Source organism: Carya illinoinensis, chromosome 15 (genome assembly GCF_018687715.1).
Source record: "Carya illinoinensis cultivar Pawnee chromosome 15, C.illinoinensisPawnee_v1, whole genome shotgun sequence".
In the NCBI taxonomy this organism is placed as follows: Eukaryota; Viridiplantae; Streptophyta; class Magnoliopsida; order Fagales; family Juglandaceae; genus Carya; species Carya illinoinensis.
In genome coordinates, this window is record NC_056766.1 from 22,827,498 (window position 1) to 22,849,176 (window position 21,679).

General features: G+C 36.2%; 1 long non-coding RNA gene across 1 annotated transcript in view; it reads left to right on the top strand.

Annotated features, from left to right (window-relative positions):
- LOC122295662 overlaps positions 1 to 20,153 on the top strand; it is a 54,346-nt gene extending 34,193 nt beyond the window's left edge. The window contains exon 4 of the long non-coding RNA XR_006238209.1: positions 19,753 to 20,153. This is a non-coding gene — a long non-coding RNA (uncharacterized LOC122295662). The remainder of the gene's footprint in view (positions 1 to 19,752) is intronic.
- The last annotated feature ends 1,526 nt before the right edge of the window (positions 20,154 to 21,679 follow it).

A 21,679-nucleotide genomic window follows, 5' to 3' on the forward strand; every position in this document is an offset into this window, starting at 1 on the left:
GGAATATCGGCCTAAGTCACCCTGGCAATTTGAAATCAACTGCGTTGGGTTGCGATGGGGGATTGGGACACTTGAGAGAGGTGTTCCTTCCAACGCAGAGCATCGACCTGGACATGAAACTGACCGCACTTGGCAGTGTTTGGATGTTGAGACACAAGCACAGAGCATCGACCAACGGGACTAGGTGAGATTTGAAATCAACCGTGTTGGGTGGTGAGGGGAGATTGGGACAATTGGGAAAGGTGTGCCCGTCGACGTTTGAGTGCAAAGAATTTACTTAAGCGACCATGCTGGGTCTGAAATGGACCACATTGGGTACAATTTAGATGCCAAGGCGTGATCACAGAGCATTGGCCTAAGTCACCAAGTGGGATCTGAAATTAACCATGCTAAATGGTGAGGGGGGAATAGGACACTTGGGAGAGGTGTTCCTTCTAGTGCCTGTCCAAGTTCAAGCACAAAGCATCAAACTGGGATATGAAATCAATTGCACTTTGTGGTGTTTGGATGCTGAGGCGCAAGCACAGAGCATCGACCTATGAGACTAGGAGAGATTTGAAATCTATGCTGGGTGGTGAAGGGGGGGTTGGGACACTTGGGAAAGGTGTACCCCTCGAGGTTTGAGTGTGAAACATTTACCCAAATGACAGGGCTAGATTTCACATGGACCGCATCAAGGCATGAGCACAGAGCATTGGCCTAAGTCACTAGGTCGGATCTGAAATTGACCATGCTAAGTGGTGAGGGGGGACTGGGACACTTAGGATAGGTGTTCCCTCCTACGCTGGTCAAGGTTTGAGCGCATAGCATCGACCCTAGTGACCAATGCCTTGCTCTAGTGCCTCAGCATCCTAACACCACCTTGTATAGTCCATTTCAGATCCTACTTGGTCAAGCGGGTTATTCCCCCTCACCACCCAGTGCGGTCAATTTTAGATCCCACCCTGTGACTTAGGTTAATGCTCTACGCTTGCATTTTGGCATTTGAACACCATCTAGTGCAATTAATTTTAGATCCCACATAGTTAGTTTGGCCGATGCTCTATGCTCGTCTCTCAGCGTCTAAACACCACCTAGTGCGATCGATTTTAGACTTCACATGGTTACATAGGCCGTTACTCTACACTCACGCCTCGACAACCAAACATCACCTAGTACGGTCCATTTCAGATCCAGTCTAGTCACTCAAGTCGATGCTTCACGCTTGAACTGTAACAAAAAGACGTGGGGGAACACCTTTCCGAAATGCCCCAGTCCTAGCTCACCACCCAATGTAGTTAATTTTAGATACCGCCTGGTTACTAAGGCCGATGTTCCATGCTCACGCCTTAGAGTCTTAATGCCACCTATTGTAGTCAATTTTTGATCCCGCCTTGTCACTCAGGTTGATGCTCCGTGCTTGAACCGTGATGTGCACTGGGGGAATACCTCTCTAAAGTGTCCTAGTCCCCCCTCACCACCGTGCAAGGTAAATTTCAGATCCTGCCTAGTGACTAGGGCTGATGATTAGCGTTAGCACCTTGGCGTCTAAAATCCATCCTATGAGGTCGATTTCAAATCTGGCCTAATCATTCTAGTTGATGCTCCCAAGTGTAGTCAGTTTTAGATTCAACCTAGTCACTCAGTCGATGCTTTGCGCTCAAACCTTGACGATGCAGGGGAAATACCTTTCCAAGTGCACTAGTCCTCCCTCGCCACCGAATGTGGTCAATTTTAGATCTCACTTGGTGACTTAAGCTGATGCTCCGTGCTCGTGCCTAGTCGTTTGAACACCAGCTAATGCATACAATTTCTGATCCTACCTCGTCACATCCCTATTCCCTATGTCGGTGCACCACGGCAAGATAGACCCTAATAATTCAAAAGAAAATGTTGCAACCTTGGAAGACATAAAACTCACAATCACAAGGGAAAGAGAATCCAAAAGTCATATTCACTAAGTATTCGTGTGGTTATAAGGTCTCAAGCTAATAGAAGGTACCCTTGGAATCGCCTTCGCCCTAGCCCTGGCATTGCCTCCACCATAGCCCCTTTGGCACCCCTTTTGTAGGGTGAGATGATGACGAGCACTCCTTCCTCTACAGTCCTAACCCGCTAAGATGCCCCAAGGTGGAGGCACAAGAAGAATGAAGGACTGCCAACCATAGAGCAGCTTGTTTAACTGAAGCATATGCTAAAGACAAGGAGGGCCAACCTTCACTCAACAACACCGAGTTCCCACAGGAGATACCCTAGGGAGCAGGATACTTGGGCGGCGTCATGTCGGTGGGAGCTGTGCCCACAGGTTCCTCAAGTTTAGAAAGGACCATCTCGCCCTAATAGGAAAACCTCTTTGGTGCATTTCCCGATGAGTCCTCCAGTTTAATGGGAAGGGAAACCGAACTCATTGCTCCCGACTGGTCCCATATGGCGAGTCGTGCTTTCCTAGGAGGCCTTACATGCCACGAGGGGCTAAGCGGCCACTAGAGGGCTTGTCGGGTAGCACAGCAAAAAGGTTCTGCTCAGTGGGGGAGGCAATCCCTTTTGAACTGAAAGGACCACCAAGCAGCTTAGGGAAATCCAAATCCACTTCTCCCAAGAGAACTGCTACCCTACCGTTATCTCAGGATGCTTCTGCTACCCCTTTAGGTGACCAAGGAGTGCACCAGGGCGGAGGCGATATGGGAAAATGGCCGATTAGCTCAACAACATCTTTTCCCCTGTAAGACTCTTCTCCCATTCACTTAGCTCCTTCTCAAGTGGATTACGAATTCCTGGACTCCCTAGGGTGTGACCTAATGGCCGATGTCTTCCGTGATCTCGTTTCCTGCCCATGATTATTCAAGTTGACTTTCATTATGTTTTCTCTTCTTTTGTTTTTTTTTTTTTTTTTTTTTGTCCTACCCAATGCTGGAGGTTACCTTATATTAGCTCAGGTCCTTGTAGCCACAGGAATACTCAATGAATATGACTTTTGGCATTCTTTTTCCATTGTGATTGTGAGTTTTCTTCCTGATTTCCTATCGTCCTTTGAATTATCAGGGTCCACCTTCTCATGGTGCATTGGCCCAGGGAATGGGGTTGGGTCAAGGACTAAACACGTTGACCGACAGTTAGAGGCCACTCAAGGGTAGGATCTGGAGTCGATTACTTTGAGCAACAGTGAAAGGCTACCTAAACTCAGGCAGGATCTAGAATCGATTACACTAGGTCACAGACTGGGACACTTGGGAGAGGTGTTCCCCACTATGCCCATCAAGGTTCGAGCATGGAGCATTAACTCGAGTGACCAAGCAGGATCTAAAATCTACAAATCGAATGCATTGTGTGACATTTGGATGCCAAGGCGCCAGTGTAGAGCATTAGCCTAAGTCACCAGGTTGGAATTGAAATCAACTGTGTTGGATGGCCAAGGGAGATTGGGACACTCCTAAGGGGTGTTCCGCCCTGCAACCATTGAGTTTTGAGTGCGGGACATCGAGGCCAAATCTAAAACTGACTACATTAGGTGGCATTTAGAGGGCTGAGGTGTGAGCACGTAGCATCTATGTCACTAGGCAGGATAAAAAATCGACCACGCGGGTGGTGATAAGGGACTAGGATATGTGGAATAGGTGTTCTCCCTTTCTGCGGTGAAGTTTTGAGCATGGAGCATTGAGCTAAGTGAATTGGCCGGATATGAAATCGACTGCACCTAAGTTTCAAGTGTAGAGCATCGACCTTGGTTGATGAGAAATGTGTTCCCCTTGTGCCCGCTGAAGTTAAAGCATGGAGTATCAGCCAGAGCGACTAGGCCAGATTTGAAATCAAGCACACTAGGTGGCATTCAAAAGCCAAAGGGAAGCACAAGAGCATCGACCTAAGTCACCTGGCAAGACCTGAAATTGACTACGCTAGGTGGTGAGGGGGCATTGGGACACACCACGTTGGCATTTGGACATTAAGACGTGAACGTAGAGCGTTGGCCTATGAGACTAGGCAGGATTTGAAATTGACGGTGTTGGGTGGCGAGGGGGACTTGGACACTTGAGAGAGAGGTGTTCACCCCTATGCTCGCCGAGGGTTGACCCCAGAGCATTTACCTAAGCTATCAAGCAGGATCCAAAATCAACCTCATTGGTTAGCATTTGGATGCAGAGGTACGAGCGATGAACATTGGCCAAAGTCACCAAGCGAGATTTGAAATTGACCTTGCTGGATGGTGAAGGGAGACTGGGACAGTTGAGAAAGGTGTTCCCCCACATAAGTCGACTTTGAGCGCGAGCATCAAACATTGTTGAGGCATGTCAGAAGTACAATCAATGCGCATGTCAATGAGTGTTTTGTAGTTGCTAGGCAATGAAAACTCTTTGGTACCTGTGAGGGTAGAAGAAAGGGGCTGAAGGTGGTTATGTCGCCACCAATGCCAAAGTTAGGTCCTTTCTTCAAAGTTTGAGCCTGTAAACTCCTTCCCATTGTGAGCCTTCCTCAAGGGGCTGGGGGAATGATTGAGAGATATATCGAGCCTGTAACTTCCTTCTCATTGTCAACCTTTCTCTTTTTATAACGATTTATTGTGGTATCTTTTTGTCACTATAGTGGCATTTATTCCATTTAATACGGCCGCCTGTGTCAACTACAAGAGCCCAACCTTGAGGCTAGCTACTCTGAGCTGCATTCAATGTGACCAATCCTACAGGGGATAGGATTCTCGGCATGTTTGTTCCCTATTAATGCGTCCTGACTGGAGGAACCTAGGGGCCCATGAAGGGGTAAGGCAGCCGGCAATTCCTTTTGTCACCACGCATTAATGATCCAAGTCCCTGCAGGATCGACCACATTGAATGTAGCTCAGAGTGAGGTCTAGCTCCTACAGCTGTTAGGAACGGCAACATCATGCCACCCGAGACAAATGCATTATAATGACAGAAGGATTCCATGAGAAATCAACTATAAATAGAGGAAGGCTGATAACGGGAAGGAGGTTATCTCTCTAACTTTCCATAGCTTTCTGATTTCATGGTCCTTGAAGAAAAGACCTAATTTTGGCATCGGAGGTGACACAACCAACCCCTACCACCCTTTCTTCCACCCTCGTAGAGTTGTTGTTGCCTGTAAGCTAAACAAGACAATCAACAGAAATAATAGAGTAGAAAGATTGTAACTATTATGATTTATATTATATATATAACATTTTTGGCTTCTTCTTAAGCAAACTATAAAACTGAAAAATCATAACTTTAATGAAAACAAGCCAAATTATTTGATCTTATAGATAAAATAATTTTAATCAATGAGCTCACATAAATGTGAATTCACCATTCAATTTGGTCTCATGTCATGTTTGCTTCTTTAATAGAGCCCCCATACCTGATTAAGGCTGCTAAGCTATATGATCAGAGTATACCTAGAAGTTTACTAACGAAAGAGCAAGCATTCTCAGCATGGTTGAGAGTAAGATGAGCACCTCTTCCAGCAATATATTGGTTCTCATCCTGAACCACCAAAAAGTGATACATTAAGTAGAAGGATTTAGATGTAGAGAAAGAATATCGAAGTGAATGTCTTTTACTGCTTGCACCTCAGGTTGAATCACTTTTTTAACACCCTGGGTCTTTGAAGGTCTGGGTTTTGACCCATAAAATGCAAAGCATTTTGTAATTTCTTTGTGAACATTTTCTGTCAGAAAACAAGCATAGACTAGTAACCACACATACAATCATTCACAAAATAGCAGAGCTAGAATCAATTGTGTGCTCATCATTGCAGACATGCCTAATATGTACAAGTCACTCCCTAATTGCAGAACGGATGGCAGCCAATGCTGCTTCAGCATCAGCTATTGCCTCGAGTAACTTAGCTCTACATTGACTTGCAAGATCTACCTTTCTCCTGTATACTTCTAAACATTCTTTTTCAAGCTCAAGCTACATTTTATCCCGATCAGCATTTGATTCACCAATTCGTCCTGAATAATATGATTTAAAGAAAACGGGAAAGAGAAATCATTTTTAGCGAACTATATGCACAATACAATTTCAAAATGAGTTGGGAATTATAACAAAAGGAAAAATGAAGAAGAAAAAGAAACTTATTGCATATTCAAAAGACTCCCAAAGAACCTAATGTTCATATAGAAGGGATCCACATGTTGTTTCCACTTACAGAAGTGGATCCTTTTGAGGATTAGACATATTAAGCAACTGCGCCTGCCAAGAAAAGCAACATAACCAAAAATATTTAGAAATTACAATTCTAAATAGTATAAAAACATTATGGTAATCTAGGAGAAGAAAAGCACCGACTATTTGCAAGAAAACAAGGGAACGAGAAGGAAAGTGAAATTAAATGATAAACTGAAATCCAAAGAGATAAGTTCTTTATCCCCTACCATAACTGCAATCGCAGCAGCCATTAGTATGCTAAAAATGTTTGGATGAGAAGAAACAGTGTTTCTTGGGAAAGTTTGCTGAGAGTCGAAATTTTTTTCATAGAAAGAGACGTAGCCGTTTGAGCAAAAGGTACCGTTGATGATTTTTTGTTTTTTGTTTTTTTTTTCTTTAAATGAGATCTTTGGAACACAGAGATTTGAGTTTCAAATTGTTTCAGAAGCTGAGATAGCTTAATATCCTCTTACTGTCTATTTATTATTCTACAGTATATTTGAAATTTTTGTTTTTTTATAATTTTCTTTTAAGTACTTTTTTAACATATTTAATCATTAAAAAATTTTAAAAAATATGCAACTTTACTAATAATCATTTCCTTAACCATTACATAAAAGAGAATTAAAAAAATAAAAAAATTAGTAAAAGAATGGTAGAAGGGTAGTAAGCCTATAATTATTCTAGAACTAGGTGGTTTGGATTTCCGATTTTGCAGTATAGGATTTTTTCAATAGGACGGCGACATTGAAGCTAGTAATTACAAAGTTTTCATTCTTAGACCTAGTAACTACAAAAATAAGTTGTTCAAAGTGTCGGTTTGAATTGTCTAAGATTTTTATAATTTTTATTTTAAATATTTTATAATATTATATTCTAAGCAATTTGGACAGTTAGAAGAGATTATGTTAATCCACAATATTTAATATTGGGATTTACATTATCTAAGATATCTATGCTATATAGTCCAAGTGCTATATATCTCTTTTTAAGAATCAAGAGTGACAAGGTATAAGAAATTTTATGATTGACAAATCTTATTCATAAGTTTGATGAATCCAATCTTTCGTTAAAAATTAATTTCCTTATTAAAGAGTGGCGACTCTAGACTTTGAAAATCAATTTCTAAGGTGTTGCCGGAAGTCTTGGAAAATATATTTATCAAGGTGCGAGAGGGTAATGTTTCGTTTTGGTTTGATAAGTGGATGTCTAATGGACCTTTAGCTGTTTCAAACTCTATGGTCTCTTGTCCACAGTTGAAAGTTAAAGGCTGTTGGGTTGATAACGTTTGGGATGAGCGATTGTGAGAAAGCTTGGTTGGTTGCAATCAGGCAAGGGATATTATTGCTGCAATTCCGGGTCGACGTGAAGGTAAGATTTGTTAATTTGGTAGCCAAGTAGTGATGGTAAGTTCTCTTTGTCTTCAGCGTGGGATGTGATACAAGTAAAGGGGCCTAAGTTGGAAGGAATGGAATGGATGTGGAGTAATCTTGGAAAGTGAGGTTTAACCGCCTCCCAGTAGATGTTCATGTACAGTCCGTGGGTGTTCCTTTAGTTTCTCATTGCAATTGTTGTGGTTTGGGTGAGATAGAGGATCAAGATCATGTTCTAAATTCAGAAGATATAGCCAAAGAAATATGGAAGAGGGCGTTAGTGGCATTAGGTGTAAATTGCAAAGAGTTTACGAGTTGGTGGGGATGGGTTTGCTTCTGGTTTGTGTGTGCCAAGAAGTCATCTCAAAAGGGAGTGCTGATTAGGTTGATGCCAGTTTTAATCTCTTGGAAATTATGGAAGTGGCAGTGCTTAGCTAGGATGGAAGGGAGATGTGATTCAGTGGATAGTGTATGGTTGTCCGTTAAAACTTGGTTGCGATTAATTTCTAGGAAGCTTCTGAAGGTTGGGACTGCATCTTGCTTGGACCGTGCTATCCTTGAGGAACTTGAGGTACAAGTTTTGCTTAAAAATTTTCGTTGTCCTATGCAGATTTCTTGGAAGAGGCTAAGAGAAGGTTGGTTCAAGTTAAATGTTGATGGCTCTTCTAGAGGTAACCCAGGCAGCCGTGGGGGTGGTGGAGTAGTGCAAAATGATAGAGGATGAGTGGTGGCAGCTTTTTCGGCAAATTTTGATTATGGTACAAATAATGAAGCTGAGCTTCGTGCATTATTTCATTGTTTATTGCTTTGTAGGGACCTGGACATAAGGAAGTTGGAGATTGAGTGCGACTCAATGTTGGTGCTATAGAGGATGGAAATATTTTCTTTTACAGTTTGGTATTTATGGGATTTTTGGAAAGAGCTTATTAAGATTATTCATGACTTCGATTACACATCAGTTTAGAGAAAGTAATAAAATAGCAGATTTTTTAGCAAAGTGGGAGGAGGGGATGAATTGTACATACATCGATACTGATGATTTGCCCCTCCATTTAAGAGGTTTGATTAGATTGGATTATCTTGGCTTGCCTAGCTTTAGGAAATAATGTTTGGGTGGGGTTCACCTTTGTTGCAGGTGTTTAGTATTTTGTTAGTAAGGCTTAGTGGTTTATATGTAGTTTTCTTTTGTTAGGTTTTTCCTCCACCATAATTGAGAGTTGTTTTCAATAAAGTTTTGGAGGTGCTGTACTCCTTTAAAAAAAAGAGTTAACTTTATGTAATATAATTTTATTGTTTTTTATTACGTGTTAGAATCAAAATCACATAAGACTAAAATCAATAAAATTTAAAAAAAAAATGATTTGTACAAATTCAGGATGCTATGCAATCCTTTTGAAAAAAAAAAAAAAACTATTAAAATACACATTTTTCTAAGTAGGTTTTACTTTTTTTTAAATATTCTTTTGGAGTAAGTGCAACTTATATTTAGCAATACTCATATTTTATCATTTATAACAAAAAACACATTATATTAGGTGGTCCAAACTAGACGCAGTGCGTAAATAAGTTTTTCACCTTCCAATAAGAGGGTGATACGTATGTAAAAATAAATCCAAATCAACTCTCTTTTCCTCAGTCTAAGTTCTCTCTCTTTGTCCACTCTCTCCCTCCTGACTACAAGTCGAAATCCATGTCTTTGTGGGGACTCTCTCTCTTTCTTCTCTCTCCCTCTCTACTCAAGCCAAAATTGAGACCCTTTTTCTTAACAACCTGCATGATTTGTTTTATCAAGTAACTTTTGTCAATGACTCAACTTATCTTCAAGAATTTATTTGTAAAACATGTTCAATTTGTTGTAATAATGACCAATAAAGAGATATAAGTTGCGAAATACCTATACTTCCTCATAAGAATTAAGAAGATCCTCCCATGCAGGCACAAAGTTTAGCTTTCAAATACTCTAGTTGTTATCCTATTTTTAGCATCTCATTAGACATGAGATCTCTATTGACCTTTTTAATGGTACAACAAAGAGTTATATACATGACACAGATAATTTTTGTTTGCATTTCTCAAAGATGAAAAGGAACAAGAAATAAAAAAGATATAAATAAGAAAGAAAGAAAGAAAGATAGATAGAAAGATAGTAGAGTCAATCCAAAAGACTTATAACAGACTTATTTTGGATGTTGTGGGCACGATTTGAGATGAGAGAGAGGCGACGACGAAATGGTTCCGAGCTTAGAGGAGAGAGAGGCTACAAGTTTGAGATGAGATAGAGAGAGTGACTGTAGAAAGGAAGAGAAGAGCTGATGAGAGAGAGAGAGAGAGAGAGAGACTCCAGGAGGGAGAGAACGAAAAAGTAGATTCTTTCCTCATTCTACCGTGAATAATGGATACCACTTATGTGTCTAATTTTTATCCAATTTGAAGTTTTTCTCTTTTATAAAATCTCACCCACTCCAATCTAAACACTCAAATAATCATATTCATTTTCATTTTCACAATCCAACTATCTATAATATAATAATCTCATGTGTACATAGATGGTAACATCTTATATTTAAATAAAAATGTCATATGTACAATCAATAAAAATTCCATATCTATATATAATATTATAATCTCAAATGTGGGACAAGAAATAATAAAATACTAGTTTGAAATAGCTACAATTCTTTTCATATATGGAATGTAAGATGAATTTATTATAACTAATATTTTATATAAAAAGCATTTAGCTAATTCAATGTGGGCTCAATTTAATCAACATTCCATAAAATATGAAGAGCACTGACATTTAGCTAATCCAACGCTAGTGCTTGAATGTACTTGTTGTACTTTCTATAATCATCTTTAGTTAAAAAATATTATATTTACCATTTTGTTACTTGGTCGTGTTTTTTTGTAAGTTTTTTTGCAATTTTATGTAAGATTTTCTCAGCCTCTTTGTCAAATAGCACCGACGATGTTGATCTCAAATTATCAATCGGTTGCATATTTATCCGATACCTAAATAATTACCAAAACACTTAGTAAATAAGCTACACATTAAATTAAATATAAATGTTCACGTGTGTGTTTGTGCAAATGAATGTATACACATAATTTGTTTTGTAAAATTACTTTGGTACAATTAGTTTTGGTTCTACCTTACATTGTTCACACCAAGAAGATCCTTCAATGAATTTACTTTTGTTTTGCATATAAGGCATGAACTATAATACCATCAAAATTTAATGTCTATTTTTACAACTTTACATAAGCACATGACTAATAATTCCTACAATATTAAATTGTTATTAATTATTATAAAAAGTGTATAAACTTAAAAAATAGTATAGTGTATTAAATTGAAAACACAAAATCAATACGTTTGACTCTACAGATCCATTCGAGTTCTTTAAATTCAGAAATTTTTTTCTATTGTGGAATGGAAGTTCTATATTAGATATCACCGGTTGCTCTGGTTTCAAGGTTTTGACTTCCATTCGTGAGACATTCTGAAATCTAATTCATTCAAAATATGTTAATAGATATAATTAATATGATACTGATTCATTATTTAGAGAATAAAAAATAATAAATGTTATTATTACTTATCCAAATTCAATTTCAATAATATAAATGCTACCTCTAAATGTCTTGACTATTGTCGAGGTAACTACCACCACAGATGGTTCTGGATTATTTTTAAAAAAATCATCTTTAATTTGCGTTATGGTAGTCCCCCATAAAGTGGTATATTTGTTCCTAAAATTTATAATGCGTGAATTAGACATTTTTATATGTAATATTATTAAACAGTAAATTAATTTATCTATGATGTAACATGAAATAGAATGTACATACTCTTCTAATAGTAATTGAATTGTCCATAGCATGACAGGATGACCCTTTGAATTTCTCTTCTCTACAGCTCCCACATATTCTAATCTTCCAATTACATTTGATAATGATCCGAAGACATAACATGATGTTTAAATTTAAATAGAACTTTAGTCTAAATTTTATGTATGAGAGATGATAATCTTTCATCATATAGAAAATAGAATTTAAACTTAAACTTCATATATGAGATGATAAGATTTTATTATATAGAAATTCTAGTCAAGTATGTAGGGTCAGCAACATTTTGACATAGTTTCATAATTTGTAAAGTCAAACTGGAATTTAGGTACTAATTGACTAAATCCATTAAGCTTAGAGACCAAAGTTGATGATGCAAAGAGAATCTTATAATTCGTAGGCACTGGACGATACTTCCCTTTACATTCTTTAACAATAAATTTTTTATTACATATGTAAACCCTTCATTCAACAAAGATCAAAATCACTTAACCATATTTTTCCTTATACTTGTATGAATTAGAGTTCCCTTTCAAATAGAAATGAGAAAATATATTAGCTAAAATTAAGTAGGGTCTAAATAAATGTAAAAAGCAGGTATGAAAAAAAAATCGAAAAGCAACTTAAATTGACATCTGTTAGTATCAAGTCAAGGCTAAAAAGGTCGTGTTGATTTGCTATATTTGTTGCATCCCACATTCGTAATAGTCTAACTTCAATGTTCAATGATTCATTTTCAAATGATAATTTATTCAAAGGTGTGCAATCCATATTCACCTCAGTCAATCATACCTAAACAAAATTTAAATTAAAACATGTTAGAAAAAAATGCAAATTATTATTCATTGGAAGTATAAAAATATATAAAGTTAACAAAACAAACAAATTTAACTGAAAAATAAATGACAATTAAATACTTTTTGGCAGGTTGTTGAAGATTTCATTATATACAATATTTTCTTTTACAAAAATGACCATCGTAGCCTTTTTTTGTGATAAGAATTTTTAATCATTCTCTTCTCTTAACTCTAGAGATTGCGACATATAGTAGACCATGACTAAAACTGGTTTTTCAAGAAAAAGCCCGACACTTTCTAATGTTTCACCTTGACTTTTGTTGATTATCATTGCAAAGCATTTAGAGATTGGAAATTGTCTTCTCTTCATTATAAAATACAATTTTGAGTCGGAAGGAGATAAAATGATGTGAGAAATAGATACTTTTTCCCCTACATGCATTCCGGTCATGATTCGTGCCCCAACAACCCATTTTGATAACCGAGTAACTATAAGTTGAGTGCCATTGCAATGACCATTACTCTGATTTAAATTCTGAAGTAACATTAATGGTGCCCTACTTTCAATCTCAGTCCATTATTTGGAATATCGGGAAATTCCAAAGAATTTAAAAGTTCTACTGGAAACATTGTTTGTTGGTCTGTAATATTGTCTCTGGCTTTACATATCGAATCGGCATTGAAAAATACTTGTTCATCTAAATCGATGAGCTGATCTATCATGTAGTCATTGATATCCTGAACAAAATCATTGGTAGGTGCTAGAGTTGATCTTTCTCTCAACTATCTAGAATTATTACATTTGCCTATCAAATTTGGATAAGCAGCATTTACGATATTGCCAATAGGATGATTATTAGATTGAACAATTAAATCAGGTGGTATCGCAATCATTCCTCGACTTTCGACACAACTTAAGTCATTGTCACCAATACTTAAGATCCAATGTGCAAAATCTCTTGTAGCAATATCTCCCATATCTTGGTCGAGTCTCATATTTGAAGTCATTGTAAAAACTACACACATCCTCTATGATGAATATCTATTAATAGTTGCCTCAACTATTTGTTCTCTTTGACCTTTGGATACGATTGGTAATATTTGACAGAAATTACCGCCGAGAACTTCCCCCCAAATGGTTTTTCTACATTATTTAAGTTGGTAAATTGTAAAATATCTCTTAATGAACAATCCATAGCTTCAAAACAATTCCGATGAGCCATAGGAGCCTCATCCCAAATTTTGAGACTGGTTCTTACCATTAATTCCCCAACTTGAGAGCTCTGTTTAAATAAGCAAGTTGAATTATTTGACACATTAATTGGTATTTGAAATCTTGAATGAGCAATTTGACCACCAAGCAATAATAGAGCTGCAACTCCGAATGAAGCAACTGCAAGTACTAGTTCCCTATCTCAACATAATCAAAATATCAACGTGTTCCAAAGATAAGTTTTTCCTATATCACCATGTTCGTATACAAAATAAAAACCACCCTTTCACCATTCACAGACTCAATGACAGAGTCATATATTCTCCTCTATTCAACATTAAGATTAACAAATAACTTGTAATGTTCCTCATTTAACCCAACCCTATTACAGTCTAACTCCTCTTGTAACAATCTGTTATTATTTTCCCCAATTAGTAATACATCTAGATACACCATATTTTCAAACTCTCTTAACAATCTTCCATTTCTTACCAACAACTATTCAATTTCACAAAAGTGCATAGTTTTTTTATTTGTATCTCAATAAGATGCAAGTGAAAAAGAAAAACTCTTCCTTGGCGATGAAGAATGTCTTCAGATAACAACTCATAGTTAGCAATCCATTATTTATAAGGATCCATAGCCTCACAAAAAATTAATATTGTGACAAACAATTCACGCAATTGCTTTCCAGATGCCCATTGTGAAGCATGATTTAGAGCTTCATGCCATTCCTTATCATCAAGTAAACCAAGGGCATAACATGTTGACTTGAGATATGGGTACAATATGTTATCTATTGTTCTTATTTTTTAAAAAGATCGAGCTCCTTTAACTATATTAAGAAGTATGTGTAAATAAAATCATTCACCACTTCCAGGATGTGAGTAATATATTCGGCCTACACATCGTCCTTACTTTCTCAAATTCCATTCCTTGTCTCCATTATTACAAACCCATTCGGATGGAGAACTAGAATATGTTAAATTTCTTGCTTCCTCATACATAGCTTTTGAATGCTCATTTTCAAGATGAAAACTTAGTCTCTCCACTGCCGGTTCACAATAATGAATGTCAAACCGAAATATTCTCCAACATGCTTCCGTTGCAGATACATATCTACAATCTAAATACGATTTAATCATATTAATATTAGTAACATGTTGTGATCCTATAGAACCATTTATATGAAGATTTTCTTCTAGAATTACAATCGCACGGTCAGGTCCTTTATTTTTGTATTTGAACAAATACTTAATAGATATTGAACGATTGCACCATTCTACATTTATATGCGCTTGATATTTCACCATTAGGTTCATGTTGTAAGGAACAATAAATCTGTTGTCCAACTTAACACCATTCATTTCAATATACATACCGAGATCATCTCTTCTCCTATATACTGCAAATCCATCTTCATCAATTGACGTCTCCCTATTAAATTTGTTCGAAAAAATTTTACTAGTTATTAATCATAAAACTTATTGTTGGATTTATAAATCCACATGGACCATGAACCATATATTGGGATCTTCGTTAACACCTGGGATCTTTACGGATATTTTTCTATCTATTTCAGTCTGAGTTGGATGCTTGTCATCATAATGTAAAAAAAGCAATATATGTGCATGAGGTAGTCCTCTCTTGGTATTCAATAGTGTAGATAACTATACACACAATATAAGTCTAGTTAGATATGCACATATATGTCTAGTTTAAGATACAAATAAATATAATAAATGATAAAAATTATTGTCAGCAAGCAACCTCCCTAAGTGTTGGCCATGTTTTAAGTCATGTAGAAGTTGATTGAGTTTAATTTTAAAAACTCTTATGACTGTATCTGGTCGATCCTTTGCTTTTTGTCTAGGGCTCTTAGACAGAAAAGTTTCAATTTCTGTCAATTTTGCATTGCATGTGAATGTTATATTGGCCACCTACAAATGGCCTTTACATCTTGATAATTCTCAACCATATATCTTGGGCTTCTTGTGAATTTGAAGGTAATACAATTCTCTTTCCAATAGATGCAGCAGTTGTATCTCCTCTCAAAACTGCATTTCTCAATCCACTATATAACTCAACCCTTAATTTATGTTCGTTTCTTCTCACCCACATCAGCCGGGTTTCTTTAATACATGTGTATGCATTAAGAACAAATTGTTGGCATAAACGATTGTCATATATTAATGTGTCCTTCTCCTTCACGTTCTTGCAATTTATATGCATAATATTCCCTCATAGTAATGAATTCCTTCTTTTTTTATGTACTTCTATGATCAGTTCTACGTAAAATACCAAGCATAAATCCATCTTCTTCATATGGAAAAAGAAGAGGATACTGTAATGCCATATATGATGGATGCAACTCATTAATCATTTTCAATCCACCTCATTTATATTGGACAACAATATCCCGATGAGCATCCTCAATATTACCAATGTCACCAATAATAATTGCAGCAATCTCATAACAATTGGGTAAATTATGTTATATTCCATCTTTTGTTCTTGAACTAATAAGACGTAATCCCATTTTATGAATATTATTATCTGAGAAACGGTCCCTTACCATACGAAGACCTTTCACCAATCCATTCATTTCATTAAGTATTTGGACCAATGCAGTAAGAATTGATGATTCAATATTTTTATTAGAGGTGTTGTGATTCAATACACTCATTCAATTTTCTACTTCATTCTCAGTGTCATAGAAATATAACTATGCAAATTGAGGATTTGAATCATTTATTGGATGTAGGGTTCCAATTTTATGATGAGTTTGACCATTAACTCGAAAGATGTAAGGACCACCTCCATCATTGATATTCTTGTCTACATTTCCACCCGTTGAAGTCATAGCAAGGACGATATTATAACTTTGTATTTGTGTCCTAAACTTTTATTAACATTGCCCACCCATAGGACTTAACAGTTCTTCTAAGAGAGAAGGTGGCATCTTAAATAAAGGTAACAAAACTTGACCCTCCATACAATAGAGAAATTCTCGGTTGAGTGGGCATCCTTGATTTTTGAGTTCTTTCTTCATACCATAATATTGCTTTACGCTACTCACATTCATAACATGGAGGATCAAAATTCCAAGGCTCTGTATATTTTCCTGGAACGTAGAAAACAAAACCAAAAAGCATCATTACTATTAATCCTATTGTGAAAAATGATGTCATTATACATGAATTATGTAATTAAGTCATTTACTTGGTAGTTCGTCAGTTTTACTATTTCTGCTTCGTTTACCATCAACACACATTCTTGTTCCACTTCCTATATCATCCATTATCGTTCGTCTACTACGTCGCACAAGTATGTCATTACTTATACTGTCACTACTTTGTTCACCATCATGACGCATTCTTGCTCCACTCCTTATATCATTTACAATCGTTTGTCTTCTATGATATACTAGTCTAGCATTTTGCATTTTTAGTTTTATTGAAGAATAGAAATGGTCACCTCAAAACTATTAATCTAATTCAAATAAAATATACATAAATGGCAGACCTCTTTCACATTAATTTTATAATCCAAGAAAAAAGAGACGAAAGAAATAGTATACCTATTAAAAAGAATGCAAGAAATCACCCAAACTGAACGCCTGAAAAGGCCCTGAACGAACGTTTGAGAACCTTCAAATGTGGTAGAGATTTACTTAAAAAGAGAATGATAAAGAACATCCGTCGTTATTGGAGAGTGAAAAAAATGAGTAATCAGTATAAAAGGTACGTGTTTGAAGCTTTAGAAATACGTGGTTATATATTTTCTTTAATTTGCACCGCTTGATGTTTGGTTCTTCAATTTCCTTTTGCACCGCTCGACATTTTGGACCTTTTTTTTTTTAATTTTATTTCGTTGCCTTTTTTGGTGCCATTTGATCTGCAAATTAAAATAAAAATTAAATGGTTTGGCAAATTGAAATAAATGGGTTGGTGGATTCCAACCCTGTTTTGATTGGTTATTAATTCCTGATTTTATTGCCCTTTTTCAGTTCCATCTCAAGTATCAAGTGTAAATAAACGGTTTTTTATGTCAATTTTTGGGGAAGGAATCCAAGGTTTTCCCTTTTTTGGTTTAAATAAATAAAAGTGTGGTGTGTGGACTTATTTTTAGAATTTTTCAATTTTAAATAGGGAAGACTAGATGTTAATTTCCAACCAAAGATTGGATTCACGAAACTCATGAATAAGATTTGTTCATCATGCATTTCTTCATGAGCTTTGCTACACATAATCTCACACACCACACTTCTTAAACTAATTGGATTTTTCTACTCATTCTTCATATAAAAAACATTTGGTAAAAGAAAACAAAAAGTGTGGTGTGTGGGTTTATGTTTAGAATTTTTCTTTCTCCATAGTCAATCACACAATTGGATGAAAATTTTTATATCTCGTCACTCTTAACACGCATTTATCAATATTAAATATTGTGGATTAACATGCATTTATCTCTTCTAACTGCCTACTTCTGCGATGTAGATAATACAACAAAAATCTTATGTGCAATCATTTTTAAGGTATTCTTTCGTGCATTTCACTGATGTGATTGGTTGTGTATTAAAAAAAATTGATCCAACCAATAATATCAATAGAGTGCGCAGAGAGCACGTAAAAATGAATGTATGTAGCATTGCTCATAATACAAATCCCAATGTTTGTAATTTGAATCAGAAATACTTTGGGAGCCAAATTTGGGTCTGGAAGAAGTGTCCCGAATGGATTTTTTATTTATTTAGTAATTAATGAAATTTATTTATTAATGTTGTGAATTTTTTATTTATAAATAAATATTTAAGATTATGAAAAAAGGAAAATGCTATGTCCCTACGAATTTTTTACCGAAATTCTCCACCGACTGACTCAGCTGCTGCCAGGTGGATATTAAAAAAATAAAATAGAATAACGAACTGAAAATCTCCAATCTCCCTCGTCTTCCTCATCTCTACGTACAAAACCTGAAATTTTTATTTTTCCAATCTCTCTCATCTCCACCCACGAATCCTGAAAATTTTATCTCCAATCTCCCTCATCTCCCTCATCTCCAAGCCTAAAAATTTTTTCTCCAATCTCCCTCTTCTCCACCTACGAATCCTGAAAATCGAAAATCCCTAATCTGCCTCATATACCTCATCTCCACCTAAGAACTCGAGAATCTCCCTCATCTCCTTGAACCACACGAACACATCTCCCTGAACCACGAACCCTCGCCTGAACATATCCCCGAGCCATCTTTTCTCCCTCGAGGCATCCTCTCAACATCTGATCTAAATTTCTGCCTATCAAACTTGGATTGAGCGGAGAGAGAAGAGTGCAAAGTGTCTTCAGCAGCAAATTTCTGCTGGCAGTAAATTTCTGTAAGCAATCTCTCCTAGCTAGGTGATTCTTTGTTTTTTTTAGTTTCCATCATTCTTGGAAAGTTTCCTCGATGAATCTTGTTCACTCAAAGTTTTTGCCTTCAGTTTTTTGGTTTTTGGTTGTTGATTGGGCGATATTTGAGAAATCAAGCTTTCCTTTATTATTTCAGTTGGCTTCTTTTTTAAAAAAAATAAAAATAATGTCATCTGAGTTTTATTTAAATATCGCAACCCATATACTGAAAGTATACATAAGAGAATACCTAGTTAAGGAGTGGAATGGGAATAGGAATTCAAAATACGAAAGAAGAAAAGCTAGTATTGCTATGGACAGTTGACCAGCTATACAGAGATTTGAGGATAGAGGTTTTTAGCTCTTATAATGTTCTCTCTCAGCTTTCCTTATTTTAAGTTGTAAATTAGGCATGCGTTTTTTATGGTTGGTTGTGTGGTAGATGTGAATTTCATTATTTTCAACTCTGAATGTATTTAGTCCTATTGTAGTTTGAGCTGGTGCAGGGTTTCAAAACCCTCCAAATGATGGCTCCCATTTCTCACATTATCGCATATTCTTATAAGAACCGGCTTGATTGAATGATCCATGATATTGCATTCCCAATGTGATTGTAGGTTCCTGTGCCTGAGAAACCACACAAAGAGGATTTGTCAAAAATTTAGGAATGGAAATGGAGTGTGAAAAAGGCAAAGAAGATTAAGTTAGAGAGGCATTCTCAACGATGTGATACTAAACTTAAACTTTCTGCAAGATCTCCATTTCTTATATCCTGAGCTTAATAAAAAAAATTGGAATTCTTTTGAAACAATGATAAGTCCATGGATTTACTTGCTAATCTATTGAACTCTTGATATTGCATATGGTGCCACCCAAAAGGGAAAAAAGGCCTTTGTGTGTAAACTTTTTTATATATTTTTGTCTAGACTTTGGCTGACAGTTGTGTTCAAGAATGTGCTTTTCCTCTCCTGACTCTTAATATTGACCAATATGCTTTTCCTACTCACATAGGTGGCTTGGAAAATGAGAGATGAGGAGGGCTTTTACCATCCCCACAATGTGGATTTCCGTGGCTAAGCATACCCAATGCATACACATTTGAATCATTTGAGTTTCGATCTCCATCAAGGAATGCTTGAGTTTGCCCTAGGGCAACCTTTAGGGAAGTCTGGCTTACACTGACTGAAGATACATTTAGCAAACCTGTATTCAGGTGGTGTTGAGAAGCTATCACACGATGGACGTCTATGGGCACATGGGTTGAAAGTATTTTTATGCTTTGGGTAGTTCTGAGATGTACTTTAATATTGACATGTAATGGATGGGCAGTTTTATGGTTTGGGCATTTCTTGTTGTAAATTTGTAAAAATTTTACTTTTGAGAATGAATGGACAGTTTCAGATTTTTGTATATCTCCACATGGCAATTTCGACTTCAATTTTTACAGGATACCTTGAAAACTTATTCTGGTTGTGAATTTGTAAATATTTTGCTTTTAAGAATGAATGGACAGTTTCAGATTTCTGTATACCTCCACATGGTAATTTCAGCTTCACTTTTTACAGGATACCTTGTAAACTTCTTCTAGTTGTGAATTTGTAAATATTTTACTTTTGAGAATGCATGGATAGATTCAGATTTTACAGTATACCTTGTAAACTTATTCTGGTTGTGAATTTGTAAATATTTTACTTTTGAGAATGAATGGACAGGTTTGTATTTTTGTATACACATGACAATTTCTTCATCTTCAGTTTTTACAAGATACCTTGTAAATGCATTCCATCACAAAATTGTGCATTACAAGATATTGCACTAAGTCCATTAGTACAAAAATGCATTATAGGAAATTGCACTAAGCCTATTACAGGAAGTAGCTTTACACGATTCAATATTACATTACAATAACTTAATGGACCCAAACACCACCACATACTTCAATAATTTCTACCAAAATTGCACTCCAATAATTTCCACCAAAACATACTCCAATAATTGTGTCTGAACACAATCATTTCCACCAAAACATACTTGCTAATCACCACCATTTATACTTGTCCTGATAATCATCCTGATCCGAGAGATGCAATTGAGATGGTTGGACGTAAAGAAACAAAACTTAGTAAGAACAACAATAAAAAAAATTAGAAAACAACATGAGTGTCTCACGTTGACACTACTTGCAATGGAGGAGCAGTCGCTCCAATACCCAAATAATCTGTTGTATATACTTGCTTGTGTGTATACTATAGGCAAAAAAAAAAAAAAAATGTTGTGTCAAAACCAACAAAATGTAAGGTCATAATGTGTCCAATGAGCAGTACAAACTTGATTTTTTATATTTCTGCAAATGTTTACTTGTGAAGGAGCAGCAATCACTCCAATTCCCAAATAATCCGTCGTGTATACTTGTCCGTGTGTATACTATAGGCATAAAAAAATAGTTTCAAAACTATCAAAATGTAATAGTAGTACAAACTTTATTTTTTATATCGTACGAAGGTTTACTTGTGAAGGAGTAGTCAAAGGAGTAGAAAAAAATTCTGGTGCATGTGTCCAAATTTGATTTGTTATATCCTGTAGCAATATACAATAGCATTATTCACATACACAACATCAAAATATAAACAAAATATACAAATTGCTGTGACAACAAAAAACCACCAAAGGAAGTACCTGGGTTTGAGGAGATGCATATTGTGTGCCGCTCACATTGTATTGATCTGCTCTCCAGGGAAACAGTAGAAAATATACAAGCAGAAGGAAACAACAAGTGATCTCCTATGAAGGCCTTTGTGTGTAAACTTTTTTATATATTTTTGTCTAGACTTTGGCTGACAGTTGTGTCCAAGAATGTGCTTTTCCTCTCCTGACTCTTAATATTGACCAATATGCTTTTCCTACTCACATAGGTGGCTTGGAAAATGAGAGATGAGGA